The 23,938-nt window shown below is 42.6% G+C and overlaps 1 protein-coding gene across 2 annotated transcripts in view; it reads right to left on the reverse strand.

The window, feature by feature from the left end:
* Nucleotides 1–23,938, reverse strand: part of LOC121706651 (semaphorin-3F-like) — a 139,990-nt gene that overhangs the window by 100,684 nt on the left and 15,368 nt on the right. The gene's annotated exons all lie outside the window — the stretch shown is intronic.

Raw genomic sequence — 23,938 nt, forward strand, 5'->3', positions numbered from 1 at the left:
CACTACTGCAGATTCATAACAACAGATTCATAACAGCAGATTCACCACAGCAGATTCATAACAGCAGATTCATAACAGCACTACTGCAGATTCACCACAGCAGATTCATAACAGCAGATTCACCACAGCAGATTCATAACAGCAGATTCATAACAGCACAGATGTCACCAAGCAGCAGGAGCACATGAATGAATGTGTCTCGGCGAGTAAGTGCACATCTGTGCGTGTGTGTGTGTGTCTGTCTCGGCGGGTAAGTGCACATCTGTGCGTGTGTGTGTGTGTGTCTGTCTCGGAGGGTAAGTGCACATCTGTGCGTGTGTGTGTGTGTCTGTCTCGGCGGGTAAGTGCACATCTGTGCGTGTGCGTGTGTCTGTCTCGGCGGGTAAGTGCACATCTGTGCGTGTGTGTCTGTCTCGGCGGGTAAGTGCACATGCATACACACACACACACATGAACACACTAGCATACACACACACACGAACACACTAGCATACACACACACACGAACACACTAGCATACACACACACACACACATGAACACACTAGTATACACACCCACACCCACATGAACACTTGTATATACACACACACATATGAACACACTAGCATACACACACACACACCCACATGAACATGGGGCAGCCATGGCCTACTGGTTAGCACTTCGAACTTGTAACCGGTTGCTGGTTCGAACCCCGACCAGTAGGCACGGCTGAAGTGCCCTTGAGCAAGGCACCTAACCCCTAACTGCTCCCCGAGCGCCGCTGTAGCAGGCAGCTCACTGCGCTGGGATTAGTGTGTGCTTCACCTCACTGTGTGTACACTGTGTGCTGAGTGTGTTTCACTAATTCACGGATTGGGATAAATGCAGAGATCAAAAGAGTATATATACTTATACTTACTTATACACACTAGCATACACACACACTTGCATACATGCATTTACTTTCTCCTAGACATCTTTTGGTAATGGTTATTTATTGCTTTTGGTTATTTTAAATAAATACTTTATTGATTAAAGTTATCTCTGTTATCCCGGCTCCCTCTTTATGTTGCGGCTTAGAGCCGGGTCGTAACAACACACACACACACACACACACACACACGGGTCGTAACACACACACACACACACACACACACACGAGTCGTAACAACACCGTAAAACTAGAACCTCCCTAATTTCCCCCATTCATTCTCTTTGGTGAGAACAGTACACATGTAATGCTTTTTCTGTCCACTGGTAGTTGTTTTGGCGCTGTGTTTAGTTTGCCATTAAAAACGGAATGAAATGTAGGCCTATCTGCAAACAAGGTATTCTAACCAGGTGAGAGAAAGTTAGAATGGTGGTCATTTCAGATGGGTTTTTTTCAGCACTTCATAAAATAGATAGATAGATAGATAGATAGATAGATAGATAGATACTTTATTGATCCCCAGGGGATATTCAAGGTTATACTTCATAGTTATAGCTTGTTCACAACTTCAGTTCAAAGTTCACAAATTTTGAATAAAATATACTTTTAGGAATGCTAAAGTGTTTTTATTATTATTATTTAATTTTATCTATTTCCATGTTCCACATTTTATGTTGATATAACATGATGGCAATATAAAATAAACACAGCGAACAATGGTATTAGATTGCAATAGCCTATGATTAAATATGTGATTAAATATAGATCTTGCACACACACACACAAACACACACACACACACAAACACACATACCACACGCACACACACACACAAACACACACATACCACACACACACACCACACACACACACACACACACATACCACACACACACACACCACACACACACACACACACAAACACACACACACACACACACACATACCACACACACACACACACACACACACACATACCACACACACATACCACACACACACACACACACACCCCAGTGCTACTGAAGCTTCCTCTTTGTCCTGGCAGCCAGTATAGTGTAAGCCGTGCACTGCTGGGGTATTTATAAGACACATGAAGCCTCTCCACACAGGCAAGCCAGTGTGTGTGTGTGTGTGTGTGTGTGTGTGTGTGTGTATGTGTGTGTGTGTGTGTAAGTGTGTGAGTGTGTGTGTGTGTGTGTGAGTGTGTGTTTGTGTGTGTGTGTGTGTGTGTGTGTGTATGAAATCTTTCAGCACAGGCAAGCATGTGTGTGTATCAGCTGTGAGTGAGTGTGAGGGAGAGATGTGTCATTATTACCATCCCTGACACACACACACACACACTCACACACACACACACACACACACACACACACACACACACACACTTAGCAGTCTCGGCTACTTCACTATGCCAAGGGAGGTGAAGACTTGAAAACTCATTCAATAAACCAGTATTTTAAAACTCTCTCCCTCTGTCTCTCTCTCTCCCTCTGTCTCTCTCTCTCCACCTCTCCTCTCTAATCTGGGATTACCCCCTGGGTCAGGAAACCACAGAGAGAGAGAGAGAGAGAGAGAGAGAGAGAGAGAGAAGGATAGAGAGAGGAGAGAGAGAGGATGTTGTTTTTATGGAGACACACGGACGGCATGGCGACTTGGCAGAGTCTGCTGTGCTCCACAGGAAGTTTACAACCAAGCAGAAGTGGGTGACCCTACGACCTCACACAGAGAAACCCGAGGATTCTGGGAAACTGGCATCAGGTGTCACAGGCCCAGAGAGAAGAGAGAGAGAGGGGGGGAGAGAGAGAGAAGTAAAGAAAGAGAGGGAGAGAAGGAGAGAAAGACTAAAACCAACCTTAGCGTGGTTTGTCCCCCTAAAACCTACCTCAGCGTGGTTTGTCCCTCTGTCCCCCTAAAACCAACCTTAGCGTGGTTTGTCCCCCTAAAACCAACCTCAGCGTGGTTTGTACCCCTAAAACCAACCTCAGCGTGGTTTGTCCCTCTGTCCCCCTAAAACCAACCTCAGCGTGGTTTGTCCCCCTAAAACCTACCTCAGCGTGGTTTGTCCCTCTGTCCCCCTAAAACCAACCTCAGCGTGGTTTGTCCCTCTGTCCCCCTAAAACCAACCTCAGCGTGGTTTGTCCCCCTAAAACCTACCTCAGCGTGGTTTGTCCCTCTGTCCCCCTAAAACCAACCTCAGCGTGGTTTGTCCCTCTGTCCCCCTAAAACCAACTTCAGCGTGGTTTGTCCCTCTGTCCCCCTAAAACCAACCTCAGTGTGGTTTGTACCCCTAAAACCAACCTCAGTGTGGTTTGTACCCCTAAAACCAACCTCAGCGTGGTTTGTACCCCTAAAACCAACCTCAGCGTGGTTTGTCCCTCTGTCCACCTAAAACCAACCTCAGCGTGGTTTGTACCCCTAAAACCAACCTCAGCGTGGTTTGTCCCTCTGTCCCCCTAAAACCAACCTCAGCATGGTTTGTCCCCCTAAAACCAACCTCAGTGTGGTTTGTCCCCCTAAAACCGACCTCAGTGTGGTTTGTCCCTGCATCAGGATGGGTTAGTGGTTTGTCCCTGACCTCAGGATGGGTTAGTGGTTTATCCCTCCAAACGCCAAACAGCTCTTTGGGTCTATTGATCATCCTCTCCTCATCTGCTCCATTAGAACTCAGATCAATACCAGCTAACAGCGCCAACACAGGCTGTGTGTGTGTGTGTGTGTGATCAATACCAGCTAACAGCGCCAACACAGGCTGTGTGTGTGTGTGTGTGTGTGTGTGAGATCAATACCAACTAACAGCGCCAACACAGGCTGTGTGTGTGTGTGTGTGTGTGATCAATACCAGCTAACAGCGCCAACACAGGCTGTGTGTGTGTGTGTGATCAATACCAGCTAACAGCGCCAACACAGGCTGTGTGTGTGTGTGTGTGTGTGATCAATACCAGCTAACAGCGCCAACACAGGCTGTGTGTGTGTGTGTGTGTGTGTGATCAATACCAGCTAACAGCGCCAACACAGGCTGTGTGTGTGTGTGTGTGTGTGTGTGTGTGTGATCAATACCAGCTAACAGCGCCAACACAGGCTGTGTGTGTGTGTGTGATCAATACCAGCTAACAGCGCCAACACAGGCTGTGTGTGTGTGTGTGTGTGTGTGTGTGTGTGTGATCAATACCAGCTAACAGCACCAACACAGGCTGTGTGTGTGTGTGTGTGTGTGTGTGTGTGATTAATACCAGCTAACAGCGCCAACACAGGCTGTGTGTGTGTGTGTGTGTGATCAATACCAGATAACAGCACCAACACAGGATGTGTGTGTGTGTGTGTGTGTGTGTGTGATTAATACCAGCTAACAGCGCCAACACAGGCTGTGTGTGTGTGTGTGTGTGTGTGTGATCAATACCAGATAACAGCACCAACACAGGCTGTGTGTGTGTGTGTGTGTGTGTGATTAATACCAGCTAACAGCGCCAACACAGGCTGTGTGTGTGTGTGTGTGTGATCAATACCAGATAACAGCACCAACACAGGATGTGTGTGTGTGTGTGTGTGTGTGATTAATACCAGCTAACAGCGCCAACACAGGCTGTGTGTGTGTGTGTGTGTGTGTGTGTGATCAATACCAGATAACAGCACCAACACAGGCTGTGTGTGTGTGTGTGTGTGTGTGATCAATACCAGCTAACAGCGCCAACACAGGCTGTGTGTGTGTGTGTGTGTGATCAATACCAGCTAACAGCGCCAACACAGGCTCTGTGTGTGTGTGTGTGTGTGTGTGTTTGATCAATACCAGCTAACAGCACCAACACAGGCTGTGTGTGTGTGTGTGTGTGTGTGTGATCAATACCAGCTAACAGCGCCAACACAGGCTCTGTGTGTGTGTGTGTGTGTGTGTGTGTGATCAATACCAGCTAACAGCACCAACACAGGCTGTGTGTGTGTGTGTGTGTGTGTGTGTTTGATCAATACCAGCTAACAGCACCAACACAGGCTGTGTGTGTGTGTGTGTGTGTGTGTGTGTGTGTGTGATCAATACCAGCTAACAGCGCCAACACAGCCGATGCCGCTTAATTAAAAAATGGCAAAAATCGTCCAGCTGATCAATCGGTCAACCTCTAGTGTTTATGCACGAGTGATTTTAGGCCAGTCGATAGCTGTCCCCACACCACACACACCAGGCCCACCTATTCACACACACACAGCTGCATGGTAGAGTGTACACACACACACAGACCTACACCTATATTAATATTATAGGCTTTTCTTATTCAATCATTTAGTGTACTGAACCTGCTCTACTTAATCAGTTAGTGTACTGAACCTGCTCTACTCAATCAGTTAGTCTACTGAACCTGCTTTACTTTGTCAGTGCTTATCAACATGTCAGTGTTTATGTGTGCTTTTGTCCAATATTTTGCACTGATCACCAATACACACATACATGTACACACACACACACACATACATACATGTACACACACACACTCAGCCGAACACACTCACACATTCAGGCTTAGTTTTGCATACAGACCTGGGTGTCTGATGCATGAGACACGAGGCATGACTGTATCCTGTGTGTCTGGTGATGGTGCATGAGTGTGTCCTGTGTGTCTGGTGATGGTGTACGAGTGTGTTCTGTGTGTCTGGTGATGGTGTATGTGTGTGTTCTGTGTGTCTGGTGATGGTGTATGAGGCATGAGTGTGTCCTGTGTGTCTGGTGATGGTGTATGAGTGTGTTCTGTGTGTCTGGTGGTGGTGTATGAGTGTGTCCTGTGATGGTGGTATGAGACATGAGTGTGTCCTCAGGTACTCATCAAGAGAATATATATAGAATAACCCTAATCCTAATCTCTAACTCTAATCCTAAATTATTATTATATTAATCGGCACACAGGTACTCATCAAGAGAATATGTGGTAACACTTTACTTGAAAGTATCGACACAAGAGAGACATGACACTGTCATGACACATGAATCCTAACCCTAATCTCTAACCCTAAATCCTAACCCTGAATGTCACTTAATAACAGAAGTGTTGTGTCATAAATGTTTATGACTGGTTTATGACACGTTCATGACATTGTCATGTGAATCATGTCGATACTGTCAAGTAAAGTGTAACCGAATATGTTTATGCATAGACACACACACACGCACCGTCGCAAGCACACGCACTCGAGCCCACACACACACACATGCAGTCCGGGGGGGCGGTCCTGCAGGACTGTGTCCCAGGTGTGGGATAGTTGGTTTACAGTCTTTGGGGCTCTTTGATCCACCGATGGAACCACATCAGGTGAGATGGAAAACACCATATAAACATCTCAGACGACGTCACACCAACATCACGTGACACCTCTGATGAACGCTAAAGAGGCAAGGTAGCCAAAACTTACAAGACATTTTACTTTATTGGCCTTTATAGAGAAACAGTGTAATAGTATATCAGTAGGCCTAATGAACCTCTTCAATACACACACACACACACGCACACGCACACACACACACACATACAGTCTCTCCAAGTTAACAGAAGGCACACAGGTGCTCATCAAGAGAATATGTTTATTTACAGTTTATTTACACATACAGTACATGTGCACACACACACACACACACACACAAGGGATCTGACTTATGCTACTACCCTCATTAGGCCTAATTAGAGGATTTTACCCCTTGATGTTTCATTAAAACCAAAGGGGAGTCTCTCAATGCAAACACATACACACACACACACATGAGTTTGTGTATGTGTGTGCATGGGTGTTTCTGAATGTGTAGGCGCATGTGTGAGTGTGTGAGTCTTTGTGAGTGTATGTGTGTGGGAGCGTCTCTCTGTGTGTGTGTAGGAGTGTGTCTGTGCGAGTGTGTGTTTAAAAGCTTCTCTGTGTGTGTGTAGGAGTGTGTCTGAGTGTGTGTGTGTGTGTGGGAGTGTGTTTGTGTGTGTGTAAGAGCTTCTGTGTGTGTGTGTGTGTGTGTGTAGGAGTGTGTCTGTGCGAGTGTGTGTGTAAGAGCTTCTCTGTGTGTGTGTGTAAGAGCTTCTGTGTGTGTGTAGGAGTGTGTGTGTGTTTAGGAGTGTGTGTGTGTGTAGGAGTGTGTGTGTGTGTGTGTGTGTGTGTGTATTCTCTTAAACCCCCACTTGCTGCTCATTTGTCTTCCAACAGAAAGGAAATGCAAAAGAGGCCGAGTCCATGCTCTGGGAACCGCTCCGGGATGTCCGGAGGGACACACACACACACACACACACACAATCTTAGTCTCTCTCTCACACACACACACACACACACACACTATCTTAGTCTCTCTCACACACACTCACACACACACACTTGGGATTGCTCTGGGTCATGCAGAGGGGGATAGACCCTGTCAGCTTCTTTCCCCTCATTTGTGTGAGCAAACACACACACACACACACACACAAAAAAAAAAAAACCCCATATAAATGTATTTATGTTGTTGACATGCATATGTGTGTGTGTGTGTTTGTATATATATAAACTATGTGTGTGTGTGTGTGCTTGTATATATATAAACTATGTGTGTGTGTGTTTGTGTACATATATATATATATATATATATATATATATATATATATAAACTATGTGCGTGTGTGTATGTGTTTGTATATATAAACTGTCTGTGTGTGTGTTTGTATATATATAAACTATGTGTGTGTGTATGTTTTTGTATATATATAAACTTATGAACAAACAGACACTGATCTCCTTTCCTAATTCTGAAATGTGATACCAGACATTCAAATGTCTTAGATTCTTAGCTCAGGATCAGCTCTACAATCCACACACACACACACACACCAGTGAATAAATTAGCCCTGCTGACCAGCTAAAGGTGGTTTGCTGGTTGACCAGCTTGTTTAACCACCCTATAGGATAGCGAATAGCGAATTACATGTCATAAATATATGCATAATTACTCCATGAAGTTTGACAAGTGTGCATGTAGGCCTATTCTTACACAGGAGCAAGGACATTATTACTTTAAATTGTTTAGTAGCCTATAGATAACAAAATAAATAGGCTACATAATTTGTGAAAGTAAAATCGTGTTTTTTTTATTATTATTACATTGTATTGCATTTTGTAGAAAATGTATAGTGTAAGCCGTGCACTGCTTGGAAATATTGAGATCTAGTAAATCAATATAACAGACATCTGTACATGAAGTGGCAGCTTCAGCCATTTGCAGCCATGAAAAGTTTGGCGGCTGCTGCAGCCATTTAGCTTTTGGCTGAGCCGGCTAGCCAGCCAATAACTTCATCAGCCAGCCATTATTCTCGAAACAAATCGCTTCGGGGTCTAGACCAGCTAGACCAGAAAAACTCTTGCAAAAACATACCTTCAGCTGGTTTACCCAGCTTGTCATACCACCTCAAGTTCGTCATTTTAGTTGGTGTTGCTGGTCTACATTGCTGCCTCATGTTGATCATTTTAGCAAACCAGCATGATCACCTTACATCAAAAATGTCAAGCTTGGCAGGCTGGTCACCAGCATGACCATCTTACACCAGCTGTAACCCGCACAATAGGCTGGTCACACCAGCATGACCAGCTCCCTCAGATGGTCACACCAGCATGTCCACCTGGTGGCCCAACCAGCTACACCATTAAAGACCAGCAAGAGCTGGATGAAAACCAGCAAAGACCAGCTGAAACCAGCTTTTTTTTTAAAAATGATTTTACCTTGTGTTTTATGTTTTCTTTTTATTATGATCTTTACCTTTTAACTATTCTTTGACTATATTGCCCTTCTATGCTTTTATTTGTTATTATCGTTTGGTTTTGTTTATGTAAAGCACATTGAATGACCTCTGTGTATGAAATGTGCTATATAAATAAACTTGACTTGACTTGACTTGACTAAAAGCAGCACATTTCAAGTCTGACGTCAACTTCGTGTCTGAAGTAGGCTAACCTTTCTTTTCCACCCTGCAGCTCAGGCTGGAAACCTGTACATCTCTTTCTCCTGCTTCCGTTACACTTTTGCGGGGGCCAATCACAAACTGTCTTATCCACCTGGCGCGCCATTAAGGTTTTGCACCTCCGTTCTTATGTTACGTCACCGTTTGTTTACAACTAGAGTGGTAGGCAGAATGGTAGGCAAGGCACTGCAGAGTGGTAGGCAAGCCTACAACAGTCGGGTTGCATATAGGCTACACATAGTTACAAATAGCTTCAAAATTGACATTTTAATATCAAATATTGACCGAGATATGCCGACCACTTGTGTAGGCCCTAACAGTTTTACAATAAGAAGCAAAAAGGCGACGAACGACCGTTTACCATCAGATCCTCATGGTTGTGGAGGATGGTGATGGTTAGCAGCTGTTTAAAGTGTTTATTCTCAAGATGGCCTATGGTGTAGCCTAGGCTACTATCTACGAAGATGTAGGCTAAATATACAACTATCTACAAAAATGAATTGCCAGAGATAGGCTATTAAGGGAAAAAGTGCAGCATTTAAACATGGCAAGAATATTTTTACCGGAACAGTTTGTTCTAATTTGTCTCGTGAAATGCATGCTTGTGGACATCAATCACATGTCATTCCCATCTTCCCATACAATTAATGAACTTTAACAATCTCACATTCTGAGTTTTTCTGGGTGGTTATATATCCATGCAGATCGTCTTCGAATAAGCCATCGTTGTTATATGTTATAATATATTACAGGATTCATGACTTTAACACCATTAATGTTACATGATGCTGACTGACGCTGGCTGTAAGTGTACCATTTTAACGTCTACTGAGTCTACTGCCAAAACCTGTCGCTGTTCAGTTAAAGTTAAATGATCAAATATTGTTTAATTTTGTGTCAACTTTCAGAGGGAAGACATGTATGACTCCTTTCTGGCCAAATTTCACAGCTTCTAAGAAAGTCTATTGTCTTTGTGTAAACCGAGTTTTGAACAGAGAAAAAAGTTAGGCTACCATTAGGCGATCTTTGCCAGTTCTCCCATAACGTTCAATGCACCAAATCAGGGAGATTTTAGTGAAATAACGTTCCTGTGACAGGCTATCAAATATTGAATAATCGGATAATGTTTCACGAGAATACGAGTATAAGTCAGGCAGGCAGACTATGTAACTGGACTATCGAGGCCAAAAAGATTAATGTTAATGAAGACAGGGAGTAAAGGCAGCCAAGAGGAGGGCCGGAAGGTAATTGTAAAGCAATTTAGGGTACAAAAGATTCACTGAACAGAAATGCTGATGTGATACACCAAAATGTAGCTAAAATGTGGAGAATATAATGCAATCAAGCATTTTGGGTGATGTGGAGTCACAAGCCGACAGCAGTGCATATTTTCGGGAGGCCACCTCCCAGAGAGCGAAAAAAAAACAGATGCGCATTTAAAACAGGGCCTACATTTCAGCGCGGGATTGTGCATACGTTATTAAGTATTGCACATAATAATAAAAGTCCCACAACTCTAGCCATCATAATGCGAGAAATTCCCGCACACATTTTACAGTGCTGTCTGATAACGTTAACATATTTAGGCCGGGAAAGCATTGCCGCATTTCTACCATTAAAGCCGGGAGCGCTGTTGCGTAATTCTACCATTGAGGCCGGGAAAGCGTATATGTCAATTTCCGCGTATAAGGTTTTTTTTTGCACCAATTATCGGCCTCTGGGCCAATAAAATGCATCAGAATAGACACGAGGGAGTGTCGTCATGTTCCTCATGACATTGTTTTGAAAATTTCTTCGAGCAAGCGTGGAGGACTTTGATAGCGAGGAGATTTCGGATGGTATGATTTTGAGGAGATTCTCGGCTTCGATAACATTGTTGCTGATGACTTTGAACGCACTCTCCCCTCCCTAATGTTGCCTGCTTTTGACATAGCCCTGGTAGGCTACAACACTTGTACCCTACTGATTCTGTTTGTCTAATTGATGGATTTAACCCTGATTCGGATTAGGCTACACCTGCTTTTAAAGGGCGGAACATCACTGCAAAACGTGCGCTGTATTATGTAGCCACTCTGCGTCTTTTTATGTGCATGTTCACATTGAATCCATTTCACTAACGTTATCAAGAGAATACCATAAAGTTTTATTTTGAGCACTTTCTAGGTCTCACTCATTGAATCAAAATAACAGAAATAGCAAACTCCAAGTTGGTAGGGTAAGTTAAGATATAAGCACATAGCCCGTTAAACATGACCAAGGAAAAAGTCAATGGGACAACACACAATGCCACGGTAACCTACCTAGGCTATGGAATTTAGTTCGTTTAGGCCTACTTTTGGGTTTAATGCCAATTCCAAAATAAGCTACACAACCTATTGGCAAACTTTTACATCTTGAGAGAGTTCCTTTTAGGTAACTATTCTGTTAGGTCGCGCGTCATGTCTTATCATTAGTGCTCACCAAAATCATAGAAATTAACATCACAAGATCTCTTCTATGATCCCAAAAATATTTTCTTTGGCTTGTTAGTTTTTTGAATATTTATTTTATCTAATGACAGAGAAAAGGATAATGAATTAATTTAGATAATAGATAATTAGATATTTAGATAAATAATTAGACTACTTTCATTGCCTGAACCAGAAGTTGGGTAGCATCTTGAGTCAAGTAAGTCCTGATTTTCCGTATGTTGTAGAGTGCGAAACGGCATGACCGGGCGACTGAGGCAACATGATCTGAGAAGTTTAGTTGGTTGTCGAGAACAACTCCAAGATTTCTTGCAGTCCTGGTCGGTGAAACAGACAGGGAGTCAAATTTGATGTTGATGTCGTGGTGTACAGAGGGTCCCCGTTAAAAATTGACACTTCATTCACGATAATGGTGATTCACGCAGCTGGGTGACATGTAAGTACAACTGCAGCCGCTTGGGGGCAGCATAGTCCGCTGTGGCGTTCAACGGTCGAACTGGACGGCGCATTCGACAGCAAGGGCTGTGATTGGCCGAGTTTTCAGTGCGTTTCTCTGTTTTTAGCAGCCCCTGCAACATGCTAATCCACTGTAGCCTAAGCTTTGTACATAATGTTAAACATAGTTTTGGATTCAGTGGCAAGATTTCTTGATTGTATAGTGCCTGTCTCTCAGTAATGTTTTAAAATGAGAGCTTCGTCAGCTGGCAGTAGGCTACTTTGTCGGTAGTCATGAGAAGTTCGCTTGCTAACAGAACATAAAAATGCTGCCCAGAAACCTTGTGAATAGTTCTGACACTAACGAGGTTGAAATATAGCCTTTGCCTACAGCATCTCCTTAACAGTAAAGTTAACAAAATGACAGCATTCATATGACAAAGGAAAACGAATCCGGTCACTCAAGACTGTGCCGCAGCCGTGGGGCAGAAGACGCTTGGTGGCCGTCCACAACGTTATAAACTTAACCTAAATAGTCGGCTGCTGTAAGCTACAATCGGATTTTATTGTATACCCCTGTTGTCTCAATGATGATAACATCTCATTTCCGACTATATTTCAAAGTGTGCCGTTCATTTGCATTATTAACATAACATCGTATATTGTCATTTTTGGCGAAGACATGCATTCCGTTAGGGATATTGAACATATTTAACATTCTCTAACCATCGTGATTTCGAATTGGTGCAGTTGTCAGCACAAAAACTCATTTTATTCTTTTGCTCTTTTGCATTGCTCTATGCTGTTCTATGGTGCTTTCTGCCTCTTGGTTGCACACGCATGTTTTCGTGGCGTTTCATAGAAATCCATATATAATGAGCGCATAAAACGACTTGTTGACGTTTTGGGACATTAATCTACATGTAGGCTACGTTAAGCTTTAAGGATTGTATGTCCTTAATTTATTTATATAGGCCTATTTAGGCTACTTGCGCAAACCCTGGATACTTTTATTGCCACACAACAATATTGGTGGTATTTGTTACATTAGCTTCAAAAGGCACCGCTTCAGAAAGCTGCACTGCTTGTGAAAGAAGTGGGTGGGGGAGGGGAGCTTGCAGCCAAGTGTCGGAAAAATGCATAGCCTACAACACAGAACCCGCTTCTCGCATTAGTCACTGACAGTAGACACGCTTCCAGCCTAATGACTTTCACACATTTTGAATGATTTACAGCAGGGGTCTCAAAACACCCGGCCCGCGGGCCAAATCCGGCCCGCGTCCTGCCCAATTCCGGCCCGCGACGTATGACAAAATAATAATGTAATCCGGCCCTTGAGGCTATTAATTGCGACAAACAACGATACTGCTTAAAATAGACGATAGATCCAGGTACGGTGACAAATCTCATTTGTAGGCCTACTCTACTCTTCAAACCCAAAATCGCTGCGCAAAGTTTTCAGGAAATACTTGTATTACACGCGAGAAACACAAAGACGTGCATATGTAATGACGCGGAAGCGATGCAGGCCATAGTGTTGCAGAAATTGAAGCAGAAATTAAGCAGAAATAGGCCTACACCAAATGTTGAAAAACGTTCACGTGTGATGAAGTCTTAGGTAAACTATGTTATTCACCTATTCTAATTCTGAAGAAGAATATCCTTTTGGAGATTATGATCGATCGTCTATGACAATGATAGTCACGGTGCGTCTCTGAATGGGAGGTGCGTGTATACAACGGTGTCCACTAAGCATACCATGCTTGTTTCGACCCTCTGCCCAACATAGCTTGGAGGTTGCAGTGGTAATCGTGATAATAGTGTCCGTAATGCATGTGGTACAGACAGCAGGGCTAGTAGAAATAGGGCTCTAAAGAACTACAAAGTCACCCGCAATATGATGCGAACTTCTGGGTACTGCAGAACATATTTCTTAACTTCAAAAACTCAGTGTCTAAAACTCGGTGTCATTCAGACTCAACCCTCTTGACGTTTGGTGATTAATTGACAGCTGTTTTGGGACACGTTAAACTTTCTTTATAATGAGCGCATAAAACGACTTGTTGTTTGGGACATTAAGCTACGTTAAGCTTTTTCACGTTAAGGATTGTATGTCCTTAATTTATTTATATATTTAGGCTACTTGCGCAAACCCTGGATACTTTTATTGCCACACAACAATATTGGTGGTATTTGTTACATTAGCTTCAAAAGGCACCGCTTCAGAAAGCTGCACTGCTTGTGAAAGAAGGGGGTGGGGGAGGGGAGCTTGCAGCCAAGTGTCGGAAAAATGCATAGCCTACAACACAGAACCCGCTTCTCGCATTAGTCACTGACAGTAGACACGCTTCCAGCCTAATGACTTTCACACATTTTGAATGTCTTTCTATAGGCTAAGCATATAATGGAGATAGAGTAGAAAACTGGATTTAACTAAACAAATGTAACTAAGTAAACTGATTGTTTACTCTACAGTAGGCTATGTTCCCCCTCTCAGGCTGTACAGTAGGCCTATTGAAAGTAGGCTAATGAGCTCAATAGACACGTTAGCGCTTCCATTAGGAAACTTTCGTTGCAGACTTTCACAACTGATTGTTTAGCCTACAGTAGCCTACTGTAGGCCTACTCTACAGTAGCCTAGGCTATAGGTTATGTTCCCCCTCTCAGGCTGTACAGTAGGCCTATTGAAAGTAGACTAATGAGCTTAGACACATTAGCGCTTCCAGCCTAATGACTTTCACACATTAATGATTTACAGTAGACACATTAGCGCTCCACGCAGTGGCATAACTAGGCCTAGTAGGTGCAGCAAGTGCAGTCGCACCAGGGCCTATGACCTCCGTCGCTACCCCCGCAATGCAATTGCTGGAAAATTCTATACCGGTCCTTTCTGACTACCTGCGTGCCTTTGACCAGGCCAAGGCTACAGCGCAGACACTCGCAAATAAATGGGGGTTCAGAGTACATTTGAAAATGTGAAGAGTGAAGCGTCACTTTGACGAACTATCGGAAGATAAACGCTTAACCGATGCAGAGAGATACTTAAAAGTGCAGGTATTTAATGCAACTCTGGACATCATAATCAGTCAGCTCTCCCAAAGATGTGCAAGCATGCGGGAAACTTGTTATGTGTTTGAGTCTTTACGTCCTATGATCCTTCAACTCGCCGGTGATGATGAACTGCTTGAAAAGGCAGTAGCCTACGTTTGTCAGACCATTATAGCATGGACATTGCACCGACATTCCCAACACAACTCCTCTCATTTAGGTCTTGCTTTAAAGCAGAGATTTCACAGAAGTCATCTATTTTTCAACTTGCCAAAAGGCTGGTGGTAGATTATGACAGTGTAACATCCACATTCGGGGAAGTGTGTACTGCTCTCATGTTGTTTCTACATTGCCTATGACTGTGGCAACAGCTGAGCGATCTTTTTCCAAATGTTCAACAATTGCTGGTGTACAGGCTATAATCAATTAGCTAAATCATTTGTCCAGCTGTTTAAACATTTTTTTGTGTTACATTCAAACGCAAAAGGTGCTTTGATATATTTTGTTTAAACGTTGGCAAGCAGGCATGCTGCGGTTGCAATGAATGAGGATAATTGGTTTTATCTGCGGTGTTATTTTTTGCATTTTGAATATGACTCGCTCCAGCACGTCTACTTTTTTGCACGGTGCTTTCTTAAAGGAGCTGCACCATCTTACAACAATTGCATCTACATTTTCATATTAGAATGTTTTGTCAAGTGTAAGCTTAAACTACCGTGATCAAATTAAGTTTCCGTGCCCCCGCTGAAAGTCTCTTATGCTCTTATCGTTACACTATCAAATCTATAAGTAACCGTGACAAATAGGGTATAAGATATATAAACTCACGCTATTGTATTATCATATATGTTTGGTAATGGCTCAGCTTTCTCTGATTGTTCTACTGACTTGGAAACTGCATCATGGAAGCAGTAAGTCAAGTCGCATCAAAAATAGTAGTGGCAGAACTCCAAAGTGACACCTTGTGGTTGTTTGTGTCAACTGCCGTTTGTGCCATTTCTGCTGAGAAAATGGGGATCGTGATTCCTGAAGGAACCCGTCCAAACTTAACGGGGACCCACTGTATGGTAGCTTTAGCTGGGATGACCAGCAGTGCAGTTCAGTCTTTGAGAGGTTCAGCTGGAGGTGGTGTGCCTTCATCCATGTAGCTATGTCTGAAAGGCAATCTGAGATCCGTGCTGAAACCAGGGGGTCGTCAGGTGGAAAGGACAGATAGAGCTGTGTGTCGTCTGCATAGCAGTGGTATGAGAAGCCGTGCGAACGGATAATCTGTCCCAAGGAGGTGGTGTAGATAGCAAAGAGGAGGGGGCCCAGCACTGAGCCCTGGGGGACCCCTGTGGTGAGATGGTGAGGTGCAGATAGCTGACCAAGCCATGATACGTTAAACGAGCGTCCTGTGAGGTATGATTCAAACCAGGAGAGAGCAGCTCCGGAGATTCCCATGTCAGCGAGTATAGAGAGAAGGATACGGTGATTAACCGTGTCAAAGGCAGCCGATAAGTCAAGCAGAATGAGTACTGATGATCGAGCGGTCGCCCTGGCTTCTTTTAAGGCTTCTGTTACAGACAGCAGAGCCGTTTCGGTAGAGTGGCCGCTTTTGAACCCAGACTGATTTGGATCCAGAAGGTTGTTCTGTGAAAGGAAGTCAGAGACCTGTTTGGAGACTGCTCGTTCAATGCCTTTGGATAGGAAAGGCAGTAGTGAGACAGGGCGGTAGTTCTCGACTTGAGCAGGGTTGAGAGAAGCTTTCTTAAGTAACGGTGTTACCCGGGCCATTTTGAACGCTGTTGGAAATGTGCCGGAGGTTAACGAGGCATTGATCACATGTGTGATAGCTGGAGCGATGGTCAGGCTGATGGACTGAAGTAGGCTCGTAGGTATAGGGTCCAGCGAGCATGTGGTAGGACGGCTGCATGTCAGGAGTCTGGACACTTCACTCTCGGAGAGAGGCGTGAATGCTGAAAAAGATGTTCCAGCAGTCCCTAGAGGTTGTAGGAGTGCGGTATCTGAGTCAGATGCGTTGAGTGGGCATGTAGAGAATTGACTGCTGATTGCCGCCACTTTGTTTGTAAAAAATGAGGCGAGGGTATCTGCAGTAAGGCTGGATGGAGGAGGAGGCAGCTGAGGGTTGAGTAGCGATTTGAAGGTTGAGAAAAGTTTTCGAGTGTCTGTAGCGCTGTTGATTTTGTCATTGTAGAAAGCAGTCTTAGCAGCAGTGATGCTGGCTGAGAAGGAGGTCAGGAGTGTCTGGTAGTTTTTGAGGTCGTCAGCTAGTTTGGATTTGTGCCATTTCCTCTCCGCGGCTCTGAGTTTGGTGCGCTGCGATCGGAGGGTATCATTTAGCCATGGATGAGAATGTTTGGATCGAGCTGGCCTTGTGGTAAGAGGGCACAGCTCGTCTAGACACGAGGTCAGTGTGGAGCAGAGCGAGTCAGTGGCTTCATTAACCTCCAGAGAGGAGAAGGTGTTGAGTGGAGGTAGACCGGAGGCAACCACAGAGGAGAAGTGCGTTGGAGACAGGTTCCGGATGTTGCGGCGGAACGTGACCATCGGCTGAGGAGCCGGAGGCTGTTCTGTCAGGCTGACGTTGAACTGGATGAAGAAGTGGTCAGAAAGATGGAGAGGCGTCACCATGAGGGTGTCTGTGCTGCAGTTCCAAGTGAAAATCAAGTCAAGCTCTTTGCCAGCTTTGTGAGTCGGTGGGCTTTGAACCAGTTCGAGGTCAAAGGAGTGGACCAGGGCCAAAAAGTCCGCTGAGCCTGGGGCATCTAAGTGGATGTTCATATCACCGAGAACAAGAAGCGGACAGCCATGCTCAGGGATGGAGGATAGCAGAGTGTCAAGTTCGTCAATAAAGTCGCCTAGTTGGCCTGGAGGGCGGTAGATGACCAGCACGTAGAGTTTTGCTGGGGCGATCACTGTGATGGCATGGAATTCGAATGAGACATATTTGTTTGAAGGCAGTAGCGGGGTGAATTTCCATTTGTTGGAGATCAGCAGGCCCGTCCCGCCTCCTCGTCCAGATAGGCGAGGGGTGTGGGATAGTGTAAGGTTAGTGGAGAGTGCAGCCGGGGTGGCAGTGTTCTCTGGTTTGATCCAAGTCTCAGTGAGAGCAAGGAGTTCCAACGAAAGGTGGTTGGCATAGCCAGCTATGAAGTCCGTTTTGTTGACTGCGGATTGACAGTTCCACAAGCCCATGGAGAAGGAGGTTTCTGTCGGTGAGGACCGTTTAAGTTCCTGGAGGTTAAGCAGATTTCTGCCCCTTTTGGCATGATGCCGTTTTCTGCAATGGCCGGTGATAACAGATATGGTGGAACGGCACATTTTGCCTTTGTCGGTGCCTGTGGTCGGTGAACTTGCACAGGTAAAGTTTATTAATTCAAAATATGAAATAGAAACATGACCAGCCATCATTTTGTGTGTGTATGGAGGGTTGAGCAGAGACTAGGATCACCACTGCTGTGAATGATCACACAGTATTCATTACAGTGCATGAAAATACTGATCTTCCTAGGCAACTTCAACAACTTCTTATTATTATTATTCCGCTTACCACTTTTTCCGTACGCAATTTCTCTTGAACAGTTTAACTTAGAAACTTCATTCAAACTTTGTAACGTAGGTATTCAAACAGACCAAGCTGCTATGTCTTTTCAACTTTGAAACTTTTATACTTTTTTAACTATTAAAGAAAAACTTTTTAAAAATCCCCATAGACTTAACATTGCCGATTATGACATCATAATACGGCCATTAAAGGTCCAGTATGTAGGAAATAATGGAAAATAAACTGTAACCATTCCAAAAATTATCACCATATGTTGTCAGAGAGTAAGGAAAAACGATGAATTGAAGTAATGGCTTATTTGACAACATTACTCTAACCCGTAAAACCCATGAAAAAAAATGAGTTACGGGGCGGAATGTCTTAGAATTTTCATTTATGTTTTGAACGATTCATTCTAGAATAGCGTATTAATAATGTACTAGCGCGTCCTCCTATTTGGGTTGCCAAATTAGCAAAGGCCAACTGTCAACAGCTGTCAGTTGTAGTCATGAACGCCTACGAGAGGCAGGCAAATTTCCAAAATTTAAACAAGAAACAAATTAAGTGGACATCGGAGGAGCTTCCTGAGATGGTGACGTCTTCGTCAAACGAAGAATATCAAGTCTGACGCAGAGCTGGCCATATTTCTCCACAACAGGTAGCCTACGCTAAACTTCATCTGCATCGCTAACTTCAGCTAAATATGTTACGTTGGTTAGAGAGGTATTTTTTGTTTTCACTGTTTCCGTAATGTGTAGCTGGGTCATGGTTGGAGAAACGTTAAAGCAGCTGCAGGTCAACTAACGTTAGCTAAGTCTTAATTACATCTGGCAACCCAGAAGAGGCTCGCGTCTGGTAGTCTTGAGAACGTTCACCAGTGTTTTGATTTTGGCCTGCAGAACGTTCGGTAACAATCCTACAAATCGCACCTTTAAGCAATTAGAATCCTATGGCAGGTGTTCAGGCCACCTGGATCAACTGCCAGTCTCAGGCTTTAAGCATCCAAACTGGCCCTATTAAGACTACACATCCTGTTCAACTGCTTCCTCTGCCAAAAACTGTTTCAAAATAAAAGTCCTCACTACTAGCCTGGGTGTTCCCATGCTGCCTTGCGCGCAATTTGATTCACGCTGCTAAGGCAGCCTGGAGACCATGGAGCAAATTTTCGCCTGAGATAGGGAACCAATCACAGAACAGGTGGGAAAGCAAGACGATGATGAGCTATGCACAGACGCATTTGATAGACATCCGTGGCACCCAATAAACGGATCTGGGCATTTTTTTCAAATATGAGAAAATGAAGTGGTGGCGCTAGCCAGGCTATCTCACTACAATATTTCATTGTTAAACAATTTAATCCTTTAAACTACTGAACTTTTTTACTGTTCAGCCATTGTAACTGTTACTTGTCATCAACTATGACTCCTACCCACTGTAGCTAGTTAGCATGGTTAGCATAGTTAGCATTGCTAACATTGTTAGCATAACTGCTAAAACTGATTAGCCAAGTTAACTAAGTAACATGGTTAGCATAGTTAGCAGAGGTGGGACCAAGTCACTGTTTGGCAAGTCACAAGTAAGTCCCAAGTCTTAGCAGTCAAGTCCAAGTCAAGTCCCAAGTAAATACAGAGAAGGGCAAGTCGAGTCCAAGTCCAAAGTCACATCAAAGCCAAGTCGAGTCCAAGTCCCAATCTTTTTCAAGTCCTGAACAAGTCATCAGGTACTCTTCACTTAATAATGCCATTATTAGACTATCAATCATAATTTTAACACATCAATCTAATCTACAGTATTTTTTTTATAAATACAGATTAAAATATGTTCAATGGTTCTGTCTTGAAAGCTTTTACGATATATGCATGCGCATACCTGTGAAATATACGCATGAGCATACCTGAGTAATCTGTACGAAACAGATAAGCTATAAGACACTCAGCACAGCAGCAAATATATATTGTTTTTCCAAATTGCAGCGTCCACTGTAAGAATGAGTAATAATTTGACTGATGGCATTTCACTGTGCTAGGCCACAGATTTGCCTGCTAAATTAGTAAATTGCTGCAGTTAAATATTTTACGTTTTTGTTAGGGCTGTCAAACGATTAAAAAAACTAATTAATCTCGTATTTTGTCAATTTTTACTCGTAAATTTTCTCCCTAAAGACTAAGCTTCTTATATGGCCTATTAAATACAGCATAAATCACAAAATTACTGAGTAACAAGGTAAAACACAAAGGTAAAAGTAAAACGCTTCTATATTATTTAAATGATAATAATGACACAGTAATTTTGTTTTAAAGTATTAATTTCTTAAATACTACACATGTGATGCTGTTTAACTCGTTTGTAAATGGTGCACTGTCACTATAAGCCCATTGTGTGCCACTGTCCACACATTCTCCTAATGATCTTTTTTACCAGCTCCATTCAAATATAGCTATGGCCAGAGCTAGTCCACAAACTCTAACATTGTTTGTGCCACATGTATAGCACAATATTAACAATGATAAGCATGATATTAAGTTGGCACAAACAGCTTTCATTCCTTTGGAAATAAAAGCATGTAATGACATGATGCTTGCTAGACATTTTCTGTTTGCAATTAAAAGTGAATTATGAGCCTGCAGCCAGTAGCCACCTAGCTGAGTGGAATGCGTTTCAATCAGCATTTCATGTGCTTCATGTAAACGAATTATTGAAGACTTCGAGACTCACCAGTTCCATTACACAAAGGCAAAGACAACTCTTCATATTCTTGTCCATTTTCCAAATCACAGTGTGCGCAGCTTTTGTCAAAGTGCCCTGGCTCACAGTTTATAACAGTAGCCTATAGTGAGAACCAGATAAATCCGCAATTTCCTCTAATCTCGTCTTTGTTTCCTTCATGATTTCATTTTATACGTTTCTTATATTTAAAAGGAGATATCAATCATCATCAACAATGTCCCTTCCGTGCGCGCGCTGAAACGCATTCTCAATTAAATGGAGTAGGCTAGCATACGTTGAAGTTGGATCTTAATGGAGAGGACCCGAAAAGGATCATCTTTATGTAACATGCTGTTGGTTTGACATTGTAAATGTTGTCTAACAAGAATGCAAATCGGTTTGCAGTAAAGCTATAATCTTTATTTAATATTGGTCCTTCCTCTGTCTCTTGGTGCCCTACACACAGTGCGTGATGTGTGGTGGTAACAGAAGCACTGACTGATCATCACTGTGCTCTGCCTGTTTGTGTCCACTATGTGTTTTGTTTTTTTCGTCGCGGAAGTAAAAAGCATCTCTGGGGTGACTGGTCCACGATCAGGAAATGTATTTTTTGACTCGAGACATGTCAAGTCATTACAAGTCAAAGAGGCAAAGTCCGAGTTAAGTCTCGAGTGAATAGTATTCAAGTCCAAGTCGAGTCGCAAGTCATGCCTAATTTTATCAAGTCGAGTCTGAAGTCATTAAAATCGAGTCTGACTCGAGTCCAAGTCATGTGACTCGAGTCCACATGTCTGATAGTTAGCATGCTAGTTAGCATTTTTAGCAAAACTGCTAAAAATGATTAGCTAAGTAACATGGTTAGCATAGTTATTAGCATGCTAGCATGTTAATTAGCATAGTTAGCATAACTGCTAAAAATGATCAGCTAGGTTAGCTAAGTAATATGGTTAACATAGTTAAGCATGTTAACATGCTAGTTAGCATTTTTAGCAAAACTGCTAAAAATGATTAGCTAGGTTAGCTAAGTAACATGGTTAACATAGTTAACATGTTAGCATTGCTAACATGCTAGCTAGCATAACTACTAAAAATAAAAACATTAGCTAAGTTAAGTAACTTGGTTAACATTATTATCTTTGATAACATAGTTAGCATAACTGCTAGCAAACATTAGAGCCATTCCAACTGTCAGTTATCATCAATTATCTACCTAAATAATTTAACCATTTAAATTATCCACCTATTTAACCGTTCAATCATTCCAACTATATTAAACCTTATCTACCAAGCAAATCATTTAACTATATAAACTATCCAACTATTTAACTGTTCAGTCATTCCAACTATATTAACCTGTTGAGGAGTACGGTCACAAATATGTGATCAGATGCAGCTGGGCCCCTGGGAGTACGATCACAAATATGTGATTAGAACGTTTTCGAAAAAGGTTCTATAACATGATGCAACAATTACCCTCAGGGACTTTTCTGCCATTAACCCTTAAAGGAGTACCGTCACACCGGTGTGACGGGAATGTTGAGAAATGAACGTTCTAAAGAATATCTGGGTTCATTGAATTCAACATAGAATTTTAGAACCTTCAATTGTTGCGGAACTTAGAACGTTCAAAAACCTACACCTTTAAGGGTTAAACAATTTTACGAACACTGAAACTATAGAACGTAGAATTCTAGAAGGAGCCAGGAAAATAATTCACTCTCTGGGGAACGGCATTGTCTTAAAGAATTCACTCCTCAACAGGTTAAACCTCATCTACCTAGCAACCAATATAGTTTGTTTTTACTCTGTATGATATTTTACATCATATTTTTTGCATTTTCATGCACTGTATTTCCTTCAGGAAATGCTTATCTAGTTATTATTCCGCTTACCACTTTTTCCGTAAGCAATTTCTCTTGAACAGTTTAACTTAGAAACTTCATTCAAACTTTGTTACGTAGGTCTTCAAACGGACCAAGCTGCTATGTCTTTTCAACTTTGAAACTTTTATACTTTTTAAACTATTAAAGAAAAACTTTTTAAAAATCCCCATAGACTTAACATTGACGATTGTGACATTATAATACGGCCATTAAGCAATTAGAATCCTATGCCAGGTGTTCAGGCCACCTGCAGCCTCAGGCTTTAAGCATACAATCTGGGTCAATTAAGACTACACATCCTATTCAACTGTTTCCTCTGCCCAAAACTGTTTCGAAAAAGAAGTCCTCACTACAATAATCCACTGTTAAACAATTTAACCCATTAAACTACTGAAATTTTTACATTCAACTTTTAAACGGTCTACTTTTAAACTATCAGTCTATCAACAACTTTTAACTTGTCATCAACTATGACTCCTACCCACTGTAGCTAGTTAGCATTGTTAGCATAGTTAGCATGGTTAACATTTTTAACAAAACTGCTAGAAAACATTAGCTAAGTAGCATGGTTAGCATAGTTAGTATATATTCGCATAGTTAGCATTTTTAGCAAAACTGCTAGAAAACATTAGCTAAGTTAGCTAAGTAGCATGGTTAGCATAGTTAGCATGTTAACATTCTTAGCATAGTTAACATTTTTAGCAAAACTGCTAGAAAACATTAGCTAAGTTAGCTAAGTAGCATGGTTAGCATTGTTAACATGTTAGCAAAACTGCTAGAAAACATTAGTTAAGTTAGCTAAGTAACCCTGTGGAACTGCACTGTGACTGCGCAGCCTAACATGTTGCTGCTTCATATCAAGCCTGATATACTTGAAATGACTGCATATCAATGTAAATATACAGTACACACAAGCACAAGTTTAAACTTCATGTAAATGCTATCAATGTTATCACTCTGCCACAATGCTGCTATGTAAATATACAACAC

Source organism: Alosa sapidissima, chromosome 4, assembly GCF_018492685.1.
Source record: "Alosa sapidissima isolate fAloSap1 chromosome 4, fAloSap1.pri, whole genome shotgun sequence".
Lineage (NCBI taxonomy): Eukaryota > Metazoa > Chordata > Actinopteri > Clupeiformes > Clupeidae > Alosa > Alosa sapidissima.